Genomic DNA, 15,245 nt, shown 5'->3' on the forward strand with positions numbered 1-15,245 from the left:
GTTCATAAATTGCTTTCTCTATATGATCACACGGCACAAGTTAGTATGTGTCAACGAAGACTAAAGCTATAAAAGCTTATTAAATTGTTACGAGAGTTTTGCCCGACCATATCTATTGGTGTGGCAATCAAATTTCCATAGACTCGAGATAAGACAAATGAAAATGAATTTAATACAATTGAACTTGCAAAAAGATAAAGTATGTTTTACATTCAGAACATAAAACATTGGTATGCAATTTAAGTGCAATCATAGAAGTTCCAGATAGTATTCTAAGATTAGGTTAGACCACCAAAATTTGTAAGTTGTACCTAACCATTTAGTTAAGAAGCTTCGCAGTCCAAGGGGTTGGGTTCCTTTTATTTTCCTTCCTTGTCTATATATATATATATATATATAAATAGTGCGTACATATAAATTTGATGCTCACGGGCGAGCGTTGTCGCATTTGGGACTCTGCAGTCTAACTCTACTGGAGCGTAGTTTCAGTTGACTTATTTAATTAAAGACAATTTTCTTGCATTCTCTTACGTATTAGCGAAATTAAATGGAATTTATTGTAACCCACTTAAATACGTCAACATAAGGATAGAAAATAAAATGAGCTCAGTGACCTTATTAAAACGACATACTTATGTTCGAATTAGTGTATTATATTAGGTAATGCCTTGGATTTAAAATGTATAAATAAATGAACTGTAATTAAAATGGGAGTGTTGGCATCTTCATTCTTTTAGAAGGTACTTAGGGCATACAGGTAAGGGGCCACCGAATTTTTAGGTGCGTCGGTGGCCATGGATTTTGAGGGTGGGATATAAGCACCGGGCGTCGCAACACCACCCGCGGCGCCCCCTATGTATATTCGGCCCTTTTCTTTTTTATTTTTAATTTTTTCAGATTTCTTGTTATTTAATTTTTCAGCGTTTCTTTTGAGTTTGATTTAAACTGTTAGTAACCGGTCATCTCCGGTTCGGTAATTTTTTTTTGCGGTTATTTTTTTTTGAATTTTAAATTTTTGAATTTTTTTGAATTTAGATTTTGAATGTCAACGGTCTGTCCGTGACATCCGGTTCAGCCGGATATTGTTTTATTTTGAATTTTTAAGCGTTTTGAGTTGTCTCTGCGCTTCTGTTAGGTTTTTTTTTGAATTTGACAGCTTTCAGTTTTGATAGGCATGATATGACCATTTTTTCTGTTTATGGCGCAGGAACAGTAAGGTTGGCAAGGACCCGCCCCAGCCGACAATGACTAGCCACTGTGCACCACAAAATCATGCCGACCGCCTTCCTTACTGATTCCACTGTAGATGCGTTTCCATAACAACTTTTTGCGTTTTTTTTAATCTTTTATTTCAAAATGTAGTGAAAGCAATCTTGGGAACATTAACCAATACATTTTCTTCTTTAATACTTATTATTACTATGTATAATGTGCTCGCTTCGTTTACGGCATTAGAATCGATCTATGTTCAGCGTCATATAAAAAGAAAGTATTTATTACATACGTAAGGTAACATGTTCTCAGTATATGTTTTGCAGCTTTTTAATCAATGAGATATACGGAACTTTCAATTGACAACATACCGCAATTTATGTCTTGGTTTGTGTAGTTTCAGTTAAAAACTTTATGGAAGTATTTTCTTAGCTTGTTGAAAATAAAAAGGAATAAGGAATTTAATTGACGAAATTTCATAAAAATTGCCACTTCTGTTTTCGTGTTTGCTGCTGTCTACATCATAAAAAGTATTGATTTTATATATTTGTTAAAAGTGTGTTTCTTAATGTTACTCGTGAAGGCAAAACATACCAAGGATCCAAGCATTGCGTAAAAGATCTGTTACGGTCTGCTGCTACGGTCTACGGCTACGACCCACTTGGGAGCGTGTTCACGGGAACACACCTAGCGATGTGGAAAGGGTTGCGATGAAAAATATCGAAAAAGAAGGGAACAGACAGACCGGCCATCACTAGAAGACGGAAAAAAAAGAAAAAAAGAAGAAGGAAAAAACCACCACGAGTTTCCGAGGAAGAAAAAACTTTCTTTTCCTTTTTGCTGGCGGTCTGAAGCGGTAGAGCACACAACCCTCGTGACCAAAAAGTGGTCAAGTGAAAAATTACAGGATACTTAAGTGCATCCACATATAGTTGGTGGAACTGACGAGCGCGTTCTCAAATACAGATAGTTCACCATCAAAATTTGGGCGGTTTATAGCAATCGTAAAACACTCCTCTACATATGTTCATCGTATTTTCGGAATTCCTCAAAGCCGTGCTTATATACATAGCCAAATTTTGAAAGGCTAAGGAGCTACATACGGGAAGTTTACATTTTAACGTTTTAACCCGAAAATTGTCTCCGAAATGAGTGAATTCAATTAAAAACGAAGTCAGCTAGCCGGTGGCCACGTTGAAACCGTTTTAACCTACTCTCAGGACGTGCTAAATTCCCGAACATCGTGAATACTACTAAATAGTAATTGGAAGGCATCGGCGTTGCCTTCTCCGCGTATGCGAGGAGCGCGGGAATGTTGGAATATTCCCAACGATTGCCACGTAATATACACGGTTCCTCAACTTAGCAATAGTGGTGTTGGCTTAGCGGTGTCATTTCCATCCACACCAACTGCAATAGCACCAACCATATCCAGTGACCCCGGCACCGTCATATGCCAAGACGCCAGACGTACCACTCCTAGAGTGACATATCAACAAACACAGCGCCATTCACCACAGCAACATATTAATGATACACAACAATTGCAACAATTACAATTGCAACAACAAACGCAAAACCATCATCTAAACGAGCTGAGCAAATATTGGGTGGTGTCCAATGGTCAAGCATTGCCCTATAACATTCTACCTAATGGCACGATAATCACACCTCATCAACGCCAGCCAGCAACATCTGAGCAACATACGCACACTCAGCAGCAGCAGGTTCAGCAGCAGCAACAGCAACAACAACAGTACCAACACCAACTACAACAACAACGTTTGAAACTGGGTGAGTCCGTTCCAACTCGGTGAAATTGTATTATGTATCTATGTGAAGTGATAAAATTCGTCACTTACAGATTATCGTTTCAAATTTTTGTAATTCATTCCAAGCACGCTTAATGAACCTAAAGACCCCTTTCTGTAACTCGATTCGAACGTACGGTATATGCATTCGGACACTTTGGTGCTCTTAACTCTGTTGACCCGTCGGATAAGTGCAATGTAAAACCCGTTCTGCAATCTTGCGAATAAGAACCATTGTTCTGTAAAGCTTGTGAAAGGTCAATACAGTCAAGAAATAGAAAACCAAAATTATGAAAGTGTGAGTTCTGCAGATAATATTATTCCAGTCGAGTTACAGAATAGTGTCACTAGTATATATATAATACCTTACATATTTGAATGTGTCACTCGGAACCATAAATTTTTTTTTATACTTACCTGCGAAAGCCATGTAAATGGGTAATGCATTACACATTAGCGACATAGGCCTTTCTGCGAGAGTTATAACCTAGATGCAACAGGGGTTGGGGAGCGAGGTCCTTTTGAACCCGGAACAATAAACTCGTTTCAGACGTTTTTTTTTTTTTTTGTATTTTCAAATAACGTCGCGAATAAACCCTTGCAAAAAAAAAAAAAAGGAAGAAGAGGAAGAATTCCCCAAATTAAATGAAATACATAAAAATGAATTTAATGTAATTGCACTAGTAATTAAAAACCAAAAGATATTTAGTACATTCAAAATATTTTCTACACTATATACGAAACCACTAGGCTGTAAGACATATAAGGAGTTGAATCCGAATAATTGTATGCGATGTAAATGTAATTCGGAATAAACGTAAACTCTAGCATCACATGTGAAACTTAGAAATTCTCGATAGAATCCTAAAAATTTAATGCATAAGTTATTAATTAGTATGAACTGTCAATAAATCTAAATTGTAAATGGGAATGCTGAGGTCTCCTTTCTTTTAGAGGGCACCTAAGGTATACAGGTAAGGGGCCACCGAAATTTTAGGTGCGTCGGTGGCCATGGATTTTGAGGGTGGGACTAAGCACCGGGCGTCGCAACACCACCCGCGGCGCCCCCTATGTATATTCGGCCCTTTTCTTTTTTATTTTTAATTTTTTCAGCTTTTTTGTTATTGTTTGGTTTTTCAGCGGTTTTTTTTGAATTTGATTTTCAGCGTGAGTAACCGGCCATGTCCGGTTCGGTAGTACTTTTTTGCGTCAGTTTTTTTTGAATTTGAATTTAAATTTTTGGAATGTTAACGGTCTGTCCGTGACATCCGGTTCAGCCGGATGTTGTTTTATTTTGTATTGATAAGCGTTTTGAGTCGGTCTCTGCGCTTCTGCCAGGGTTTTTGGATTTGACAGCTGCTCGTCTTGATAGGCATGATAGGAACTTTTTTCTGTTTATGGCGCAGGAACAGTAAGGTTGGCAAGGACCCGCCCCAGCCGACAATGACTAGCCACTGTGCACCACTACATCATGCCGACCGCCTTCCTTACTGCTCCGTTGTAAATGCGTATCCATAACAGATCTGAATCCGTTATCTTCGACAATACTAAAGGGGTGCATATCTGTGGCAATCATTCTAATCAAAGCACAATCCAGTTGTTTTTTTCGCTCATCTACAGACTGAGACTTCCTTATGTTGTTGTTATTAGGTTCAAAAAAAGATTCTATAGGAGCTGTTGATCAAGACATTTCCATCATCGTTGGATGTGACCGCTTCAAGTGATTTAACAAATTGGTTGTATTTCCACCTGTTTTGCATTTTTTCCGCACAATTTGCATTTCGCAGAATCGCCCTGCACTTGACTGAAGTACTTCCAGACAACAGATCTACGCATCTTTGGATTACTTATAAGATTGAATTCCTCTTCAGGGTCACTTTCAATTGGCATACTAGAATCTAAAAATGTGGTATTAATTAGTTTTCATTTCGTACTGAACACATATCATACCACAAAATAGATAAACACATGTTCAATATATTGCTTGCCAGAAGTGCGAAGAAATGTCTTTATCATTCTCCTTTCTCTCGAAGCCACAAACACAATAAGCTAAATTTAACAAAAATTACAGAATATGTATTTCCTCAAGTGTCCGTAAAGTATATAATAACGAAAACTTCGATGGCTAAAGAATCGAACAATTTTTTTTTTAAATCGATTCTACATTTCTAAAAAAAAGATCGATTACGAATCGAATCGAAATCCAGCTCTAGCATGTTGTCGAAAAGCATCGATTAAATCGATTAAGGGTCGAATCGAAATCCAGCTCTAGCACACAAATCACAACCCTACAAGACAGGTACCCGTTACCTAATCGATTACTTAATCGTTACGAATAACTTGGTCACCAATTATCGTCTTAATGATTTTTACATTGCTGTCGTGAAAAAGGTAACCCATGCGCTCTCTCAAAATAGTGTACGTGTGACTCGCTTTCTCGCTCTTACCTATTGTGTTTTCGACATTCCTTCTCGCTCGATTTTATTTACATTTTTAAGTTACTTCATTAGGTATGTTTTCGTTATCGCTAACCAAAACATATACAACAACAACACAGGTAACTGGCCTATCGGTTACCCGCACCGGTTACCTTCTGTCAATTCGCTTTTTATATGAATGAAACGCGTCCCTTTTGTTTAAATAATATTTAATTATGAATAAATTATGTATACAATGGTTTTTACAAATAATTTCCTTAATTTTCTAGTAAACCTTGCATATGTGCATATTTATATGTACAAACTACATATGTAAAGACATAAACTCATTCGTGGTCGTGCCCTTTCTGAAACCATTTTGAGTTTCGAAGCTCACACTGATGGTGCTCAATTTTTCCTGCGCGAGTGATGTTGTTAGTATCAGTTTGCTTAGATATGAGTGTTGTAGATATAATACCGGAATATATGCAGCCCCATTACGTGCTATCAAAGTCGATTTGCAGGTGATGTTGAGCCTTTGAACTTGACCCTTTCCATAATATGCGTGGTAGGGTCTTATATGTGATACTAAAAAGGCCGAGGGACAGTTGTCGCAGTTTTCTTGTAGTTTGAGCAAATGTACGTTCTTCTTACAGCCACAGCTGGAATATTGCTATGCCCACATCGTCAAATCGAATTACCTAGAATGAAAAAGAAACGAATATCAGTAAGGATAGATAATAAGTTTTTAATATAACCGGAAGTGCTTAATAAATACAAGATACTCAAGGGGATTTCAGATAACCAGAATCAGGACCTGTAAAATAAATTCAAGTGAACTTCCACCATGCCAAGGCATCTTCCGGTAGCGGGGGTACCCGAAGATTATAACAAGGGATAATTGATAGATGTTGGGGTAATAGATAGTAAATTAGGCGTGCTACAAAAACAAAAACGAATAAATGCAGATGACTGTTTAATCCATTATGCGAAATTTTTTGAATGGATGTGCAAATTGAAACGGGCAAAGTAATGCTAAAACTGCTTTCCCCCAGTAACCCGGGAACGAATTGATATGACTACGTCTATTTTTCTTTAGCAGCAGTGCCGAGCACAAATTCCCTTTTGGACAGGAAAGTAAACGTTTGGTTGTCTGCAAGTTTATCATATGCCAGTTCAGAACATACTCGTTTGCTGGATCTGAGCAGTACATCTAATTTTCCCAGATTTTCTGGGTTCAGCGAGGGTATCCTCCTGAATCGTGCATGTGTACCCTGCTGCCTTGCCTGGCCGCTCACCCAACAACACCAGGCACGACGGAACTTGCCTTGCGACACCCAAAGTGCACTCACGCTTCTCATGGCTCCAGCGGGTTAGTGGGCTTAGAGTATACCCGTGGTAGCTATGCCTGTCGTAAGAGGCGACTAAAATACCAAATTGATTCAAGGGGTTTGGTAGCGCAATCCTTTCAATGGGTTGACAGCGCAATATATAGGCTCTCCAACCCAACTGTCAATGTCACCTACCCGTGGCGAATCCTGTTTCTTTAACAGCCGAGGCTATGGCGACCTCATGTTCTTTATGGATCTACATTTGAAGGCGCTTAGTTAGCTGATATCGCTTACTTAACCGGTAGATTCTAAAGTAAAAACCAAAACACAAAATATAGGTTAGGTTGAAGTTGCCGGTTCATGAGGATCTCACATAGACTGAATGAGTCCGTAGTGTTACCAGAAATTTGTTTTAACGACCAAGCTGAAAACCCTATCAAGAACCAGGACCTATGTTATAAAAAACTCCGTCCTCTTGACAAATACTAGAAGCTTCCTAGGACTTAAGCCACTTGCTGCTTCTAGATCTGACAGCTTTATCACTCCTAATAGCTGGAGCCTTAGCCTGGCAAGCGCAGGGCACGATATTTCTCAGGGGGCCCGGTATTTCTCGGAGGGCCCGCGATTTAGATGTACTAAGACATTTTTTTTAATTCAGGAGTCTTTAGTTGTTCCATGTGGAAATTTTAAGCCGAATTTCAAAAGCAACGAATATTGATAATGATTTTTTACCTGGTCCCTCGAACAGTGAGGAGACAATAAAAATAACAAACAAAAATATATGTGAATCCGAAATCGTAAAGTTTTCGTGGTAACACTGATGAAGGTTCATCTTCAAAAAGCCTTCCAACAATACCACCAACTCTGTATCAAAGTCTAGATTATTTAAACGACTTCGATATCGGTACCGTGAATAATGAGTTTTTGCGATCTGAAGAAGTCAACGAAATAATTCGTCGAGGTCATCAAAGGTGCCCTGTTATTTTTCCACGTGATTGTCATGACGAGGCATTTCCTACCTCGTTGTTAAACAGAATCTTGCCAAATGGAGAGAAAGTGGAGCGTCACTGGTTGGTGTGGAGTGCCAGTAGCAATGCTTTTTATTGCCTACCATGTCGTCTGTTAAGCACCAATACTTTAAATCGACCTAAAATTTGTTGTCCTGGCGAATATTTGAAATTCCAGGTATGGAAGAAGCTATACGCTAAACTGCCATCACACGAAAATACTGAAGATCACATTAAATGTTATATTCAATGGCGATCTTTACAAAACCTAATTTGAAAGGAGGCTACAATTGATACACTTATCAATGAACAGCTAATCACTGAAACTCAAAAGTGGAAAGAAATTTTATATAGAATTTTGAACACTATTTTTTTTTTCAAAAAGCGAAAGGATGGACATTTTTTGGGCATCTGAGATCTCATAAGCCATTATGATCCGATACTTAGAGATCATTTGGAGAAAGTTAGGATTTCACAATAGCAGCACAAACGTTTACAAGTTCACTATCTTTCCCCAGACATTCAGAACGAGTTTATAGTAATTTGTGCAAAGCATGTGAGGGAAACTTTATTAGATCAAGGCAAGAAAGCTAAGTATTTTGCTATTATCGTTGATGCTATGCTTGATGCTAGTCACGTTGACTACGTTCATTTTGCGCTCACTCCATTTCAATTCGAAAGCAACAAATTTACAATTCCAGAACAGATTTTGGCTTTCGTGAATTGTAACCAAAAAACTGCTCAGAAAATCGCTGATCTAATTTGCCATACATGATTGAAGATTGTCGTGCACAAGGGTACGATAACGGCGCCAATATGAAAGGAGCTTACAACGGAGCACTACGTCACATTCTCGACAAAAACTCGAATGCTGATTACTCGCCTTGTGCAACCGGCAGCTATGATAGCGTTTTCTTTTCTGGATAAAGTGTTACGCAAGCGTTGTTGTTCTATTCTAAAAAACACGCTACGCCTTTACGGGGTATTCCGTTCTTTTGTGAAAATTCTTGCCTGCTCGCAACGCAAAAGCGTTACACTTTTACCCTGTATAAAATGGCGGTGTGGCAGTGCAACTTTGTGAAACTCTCAATTCGCTCTTAAGTTCCACATATACTCTGTTAATATGAGTGAATTTGGTGAGTTGAAATGTTCTTTGTATGCACTATAAATGTTGACCATTTTCTGGGGTAGGAGTACCTCTATTGTTGTTGTTGTTGTTGTAGCGATAAGGTTACTCCCCGAAGGCTTTGAGGAGTATTATCGATGTGATGGTCCTTTGCCGGATACAGATCCGGTACGCTCCGGTACCACAGCACCATTAAGGTGGTAGCCCGACCTTCTCGGGAACGATTTATGTGACCACATTAAACCTTCCTCCCCATCCCAAGTTCCATGTACGGCTGCAATTATTTTCTTCGGCAGCACTCCACAACGATGTGACATCCTCAAAAAAAAATCTACCTAGCTCTCTTCATAGTCTTTCAGCCAAAAGCCAAATTTGACTGCGCAAGCATACGGCGATGTTACCGGCATTCTCAAGTACATCCACAAGTTCGAATGTATCTTGCTGTCCTGAATTTGGTTCAAAACCCTACCATTAATGAAAGAAGCGTGGTCCTCCAAGCGAGTGACGCCACCACAGATGTTGAGGTCCGAAATCTAGATGCCTTATTAGCTGATTTGAAGTTGATCAGGAACCAATGGGAAACAATTTTAAACGAATGCAAAACAGTTGCTATTCAATTGATCATCTCGCCAAAGTTTCCGGACATTCGAAAGAGAAAACCCAAAAGGCGTTCTGAAGATAATTTAAATGAGATGATTACGGATGATTCAGGGTCTGATTTCAAAAACAATACATTCTTGGTGATCGTTGATTCGGTAATCACTGGCATTACTGAACGATTTGCAGCTATAAGAAATTTGAAGGAAAAGTTTTCCTTTTTGTGGCAATTTAAGACATGGATGAAACTACTGTTCGGGCGAGCGATACAAGTCGGATATTTCTCAAAGCTTAGAATGTGAAATAGTTCACTTGAAACACATTTACGAAGCAAATTTTGATAAAGGTCTGTCACCATTGGAATTGCTAAATGCCGTCTATTTTCAAAATATGTATACAATTTTCCCCCAACTTTTGTATTGGTTTACGTACCTTTTGCACTTTACCTGTCACTGTATCTAGTGCAGAACGTTCCTTCAGCGTCCTTTCAAGAATGAAAGACTTTCATAGATCGTGTTCATCTAAAGAGCGAGTTTTAGGACTTGCCACGCTTTGTGTTGCATCCGTTTTGGAAAGACAGTTAAATTTTGATATTATTATAAAAAATTTTGCAGCGAAAAAAGCAAGTAAAGCCACTCTTTGATATCCGAACATTCTATATTGAATAATTAAAATTTATAATCATCATTAAATTTATCAGAAATGTATGAAAATATTACCAAATAACTAGAAAAGATTATTTAAAATAATATGTGGCTGTTAAAAGAGAATTTTATTTCTACGTTACAATAAAATAAAACAAATAGTAAATATTCTGTGTTAATTTTATTGTCAGCTCTTAGCCAAAAATCATTTAGTTGATGTGGCAAAAATTTTTTTTGATGTAATCCATCAATAATGATTTATGAATGAAACGTCATTAATTCACGTTAATCAAATGTATTAGTGGATTTTTTATAGGGGGCCCGTAAATTTTTTTAGTCCCGGGCCCGGATTTTCTCTCTACGGCCCTGGTTCGAAGACGCCAGAGGGGATTGAAGCCAGAGTCTCCGGACCCAGAGCCAAAATATCAGTACCTCTAAAAGCAACTTTCAAGTGGAAGTATTCGCTGAACCTTCAGCGCTTATACTCCAATGAAACAATTGCCATACTCAGTCAGACAGTCAGGCCCCACTAAAGGCAATTGTGGCGTTTGAAATAAAGTCAGCACTGGTCCTTGGGTGCACAACGTAGTACGGTTGCACTGGGTCCCAGGCCACAGGGGAGTACAGGGTAATGAGCAGACGGACTCTAGTGTTTAGTTTGTTGCGTCCCTCCCACAAATTATCATCCTCCCAGCAGATCCATGCAGCGGGTCTGCGCCATACTCTCCTCCTCCGGGAAGGTATCGAACCCAATCCGTGTCCGTGACCCCGGTCATACTCTTGTCAGTGTGTCACGTGCAAGGGATGGTTGCATCGGACAGGTTGCTTTGGGCTTGACCCCAAAACCCGACGTCCTCGTAACTTTTACAAATCTTGTGTGGCCTCTTGTTGTTCACGCCCTCATTACATTATGAGAAAATACGGCACCTGAGAACACAGCCGTATGAAGCTGAAAAACACAAGCAGGTCCTGAGTGAACTCCACAAACAGCCGTCGGACTTCTATGCCAGGAATTGCCCGGTGAATCCTGTACTCAAAGAAAAAAACTAGCAGAGTAGGAACGCACTCTCCCTAAGGAAACGGGAGTCACTCTAGCCCAACTTCGATCTGGATACTGTAACAGGTTAAACTCTTACCTATCCAGAATCAACCCCGACATACAAAACATATGTCCTGCTTATAATATGTCCCCACATGACACCAACCATCTCTTTAGCTGTATTGTGGAACCAACGCCTCTAACACTCCTCTCATTATGGTCCACCCCTGTTGAAACTTTCTGTTTCCTTGGACTCCCGTTAGAGGACATTGATGACAATTTGTGATCTGTCGCACCTATTGGATGGGGCGAAGCACTGCTACAACAAGAGCAGGCGGACAACCGGGAACGAGACACAGGAACTGCATGACCCATCGATCCCGAGCCGTTCCTGTCAGTTGGCTCACAGGGGCATTTATTAGGAGAAGGGGGGGGGGGGGGGGGGAGGGAGAAGTAGGGCTAAGTTTTATGGGCTCACCATGGCCAGTGCATTCCCACATTTAATCCCTCAAGCCAAGAACTCTGCTAGAGTTCATCAAAGAAGTCGGCTACGATGAGGTGCTGTGAAGGAGATGTGCAAGTCACTGTGCAATCCTCAATAAATTATCTATCTACGTTCCGGTAACAAGCACCATTGAGGTACTAACCCGACCATCTCCGGACCTATTGATATGACTACATTGAACCTTCTAGGGATTGAATATTAATAATGACCGCAATGCGAAAGTCTGCTAAAATTTACCATTCTCCATGGAATGCTACATATATAACTTCCCACGTTTTGAATCAGTAATGGAAAGAGCAAAATATACTAAAATTTTAACTGGTTGTGGGTAAGGTGTTGATGTCCTCTCTTAACGCAATGTAATGGCAACGACGACGCAGGGAAAATAATAAAAATCCTATAAATCTACTGATCATAATTAATTAATCCCTCCCTTTCTATGCAGTTGTATGCATACATACATATGGGTTTTGTTCTCCAAACGCTATTTAAAGAAATCAATTGGTATTTACATGAACTTCGAACTCTTTGGTATTTGCCTTCTTCAGTTGATTATCAACAAAAGCATGACAAATTATCACTAACAAATTCATACATGTTGTTTATATATTTAATATGGTAGGCAATTTACTTACCCTTTCTGGTGCGATGATCCTGAACAATCGGGCCTGACTAGACGAGATTTATTTTGCTTTAACATAGCGTGCTTAACGCGAACCATATCATGTTAGGGCACAATTTCGATTATGCAACCAATCAAAGAAATGTCGTGCTTGTAATACTGCTATGATAGCAGCAGCAGCTCCCGGTGGCGGCACATAAACAACAGTTGCATGCGGATCAGTTGCATTTTTTGCTTCGGCTACCTATTCAATTTTAATTCACATTACATTATCTACTATTGCAATTTTTAATCAATACAAACCAATATAAATTACCGAAGCAAATACTGGCAAACCAAGATGCGTAGTTCCACCCTTTTTTGGGAAAATACATCCACCCAATTTTGTACCGTATTCCAAAGCATGTTGGTTGTGGAAAGTACCTTGTTTACCGGTAAATCCTTGGCAAATGACACGTGAATCTGCACTTAATTGTAGGTTTCTTGTTGTTTTGGCATATCCTGAGCTGAATGGCACCCCGGCAGAGATGATATATATTAGAATATAACATTTCTTTTATTATTTAAAAATACACATACGTATGAATGAAAAGCAGAGAGTAAATAATGTTGCTTTGGTTGTAGCGATAAGGATACTCCCCGGGAGCGATTTAGTATGACCACCTGAAACCTTCTAGGCCATCCCGTCGATTCTATACAACTTTCAGATTCTAAAAACGGATCTCGACACGCGTCTTTTGATACAACCTTTGTTTAGGTTGTGCACTGTCTTGAAAACGTTACCTTTTTTAGTTTTGGAAATCGAATCTTCCAATTCCAATTGGTGGCAAGAGGACTTGGCTGCCTCTAGTTAATGCGCCAGGTTAATTTAGAAGTGCCTAAACAGCTAACACACGTCACACCTAAAAGTCCGTAGCACAAGCACATTTTTAGTTTAATTACCACAATTATAGTTTTTCATCGTTTTAAAATGTTTCCCGGAATCATACTGTACCTATATCAAGTGTGTCAACTAAGCGATAAACGTCAAAACTACAAACAGCCTCGCTCACCTGATGCAACTCTCAGGTCTAGAGTTGCATTTTTGGTACGTAAGAGTACTTCAAGCTGAGTTGCATTTAATAGTTATATAAAACTGTAGTATTTACAGATGTAATCGTTGCATATATTTCCGCGGAAATAAGAATACTAGATTTGTAGCCTGCAACAATGCGGAAACATACAGAAAGCAAAATTTATTTAAATTAGAGTCAAAATATAAAGCGCCACACGTGTAACATGGAAAAATTTCACTTCTAAGGCTGTTTACACAAATGCATAAGGGCAAAATTATAAAAAACGCTTTGGTCACTTCCAAAGCATATATGACACTGCTTTATTTTTGGTTGGATTTCAAGCTAAAAAAACTAACGAAACTTTATCGGAACTTCAAAACACAAAAAAAATTTCTATCATGAAAAAGCGAGGCCACTATTCCCCCATAATTAGCGAGCTTGTCATGTTTTTGTTTATGTTTTACATTTTATTTTTACATTAACATTTTTAACAATAAAACAATGCAAATAACACGCGCAAATTATTTCTTTCTCTAATGGTTCACTTTTTTCACAAGAAACTTGATTCTAATTGTGTTTTTATGCACCAAATTTTCAAACTAAAAAAAAAACTTTCATTTGTCTGAAAAAAATAAAGAAAAAACGGCCGAATCACAAAAAAACCTATCGAAAAACAAACTGGCTCGTTTGTTTTTAATGAAAGGTTGTATTTTTCTTGTATTTCGTTAGTTTTTTGAAATATAGTTTAGCGTAGGCACGCAACCAAAGCATTTATGTAAATTTTTCGATATTTCGCCCGACAGATGAATTAATGAATGCAACGCAACCAAAGCGTCTGTTTAAATCCGCCTTAATTTTTGTAGCTGTGAAAGCCTCCTGCAAATATAATGGTGCTGTAATTGCAAACAAATCAAACTCCCATATGACGCTACTTTATTTTCTATGTATTTTTCTTGTATTTTCTCTTATATTTTTTGTCGAGGGAGCCAATAAGGTTTCAATACTGGTGAAAGTATGTGAACTATATTTGAAAAAACTAACGAAATACAAGAAAAAATCAACTTACTTACTTACTTAATTGGCGCTTAACCGTCTAAACGGTTATGGCCGTCCAACAAGGCGCGCCAGTCGCTCCTTCGCTCCGCCAACCGGCGCCAGTTGGTCACACCAAGGGAGTTTAAATCGTTTTCCACCTGGTCCTTCCAACGGAGTGGGGGCCGCCCTCTACCTCTGCTTCCATAGGCGGGTTCCGATAGAAACACTTTCTTGGCCGGAGCATCATCTTTCATTCGCATAACATGGCCTAGCCAGCGCAGCCGCTGCGTTTTAATTCGCTGGACTATGCTGATGTCTGCGTATAGCTCGTAAAGCTCATCATTAGATCTTCTTCGGTACTCGCCATCGCCAACGCGTAGAGGTCCATAAATCTTTCGAAGAACTTTTCTCTCGCACACTCCCAAAGCCGCTTCATCTGCTGTTGTCATGGTCCATGCTTCTGCCCCATATAGCAGGACGGGTACGATAAGTGACTTGTAGAGTATGATTTTCGTTCGCCGAGAGAGGACTTTACTTTTCAATTGCCTACCTAGTCCAAAGTAGCATTTATTGGCAAGATTGATTCTTCGCTGGATTTCAGTGCTGATGTTGTTGCTAGTGTTGATGCTGGTTCCCAAATAAACGAAGTCTTTTACTATTTCGAAATTATGGCTGCCAACAGTAGCGTGGTTGCCAAGGCGCATATGCGCTGACTCTTTGCTCGATGACAGCAGGTACTTCGTTTTGTCCTCATTCACCATCAAACCCATCTTTACCGCTTCTTTTTCCAGCTTGGAGTAAGCAGAACTAACAGCGCGGGTGTTTAGGCCGATGATATCAATGT

General features: G+C 39.1%; 1 long non-coding RNA gene across 5 annotated transcripts; it reads right to left on the minus strand.

Annotated features, from left to right (window-relative positions):
- Nucleotides 1-5,672: 5,672 nt before the first annotated feature.
- On the minus strand, nucleotides 5,673-14,881 carry LOC137237090 (uncharacterized). Of its 5 annotated transcripts, XR_010948814.1 has the most exons (7): nucleotides 14,437-14,879; nucleotides 12,891-14,242; nucleotides 12,615-12,817; nucleotides 12,325-12,555; nucleotides 9,934-10,156; nucleotides 5,919-6,141; nucleotides 5,673-5,858 (listed from the first exon to the last, which is right to left on the minus strand). It is a non-coding gene; the product is annotated as an uncharacterized lncRNA (long non-coding RNA). The 5 variants fall into 5 exon arrangements; XR_010948812.1 differs by having other exon boundaries at nucleotides 5,673-6,141; nucleotides 12,628-12,817; nucleotides 14,437-14,881; XR_010948813.1 differs by having other exon boundaries at nucleotides 5,673-6,141; nucleotides 9,934-10,051; nucleotides 14,437-14,881.
- Nucleotides 14,882-15,245: the final 364 nt, after the last annotated feature.

Source organism: Eurosta solidaginis, chromosome 1, assembly GCF_040869045.1.
Source record: "Eurosta solidaginis isolate ZX-2024a chromosome 1, ASM4086904v1, whole genome shotgun sequence".
NCBI classification, from domain to species: Eukaryota; Metazoa; Arthropoda; class Insecta; order Diptera; family Tephritidae; genus Eurosta; species Eurosta solidaginis.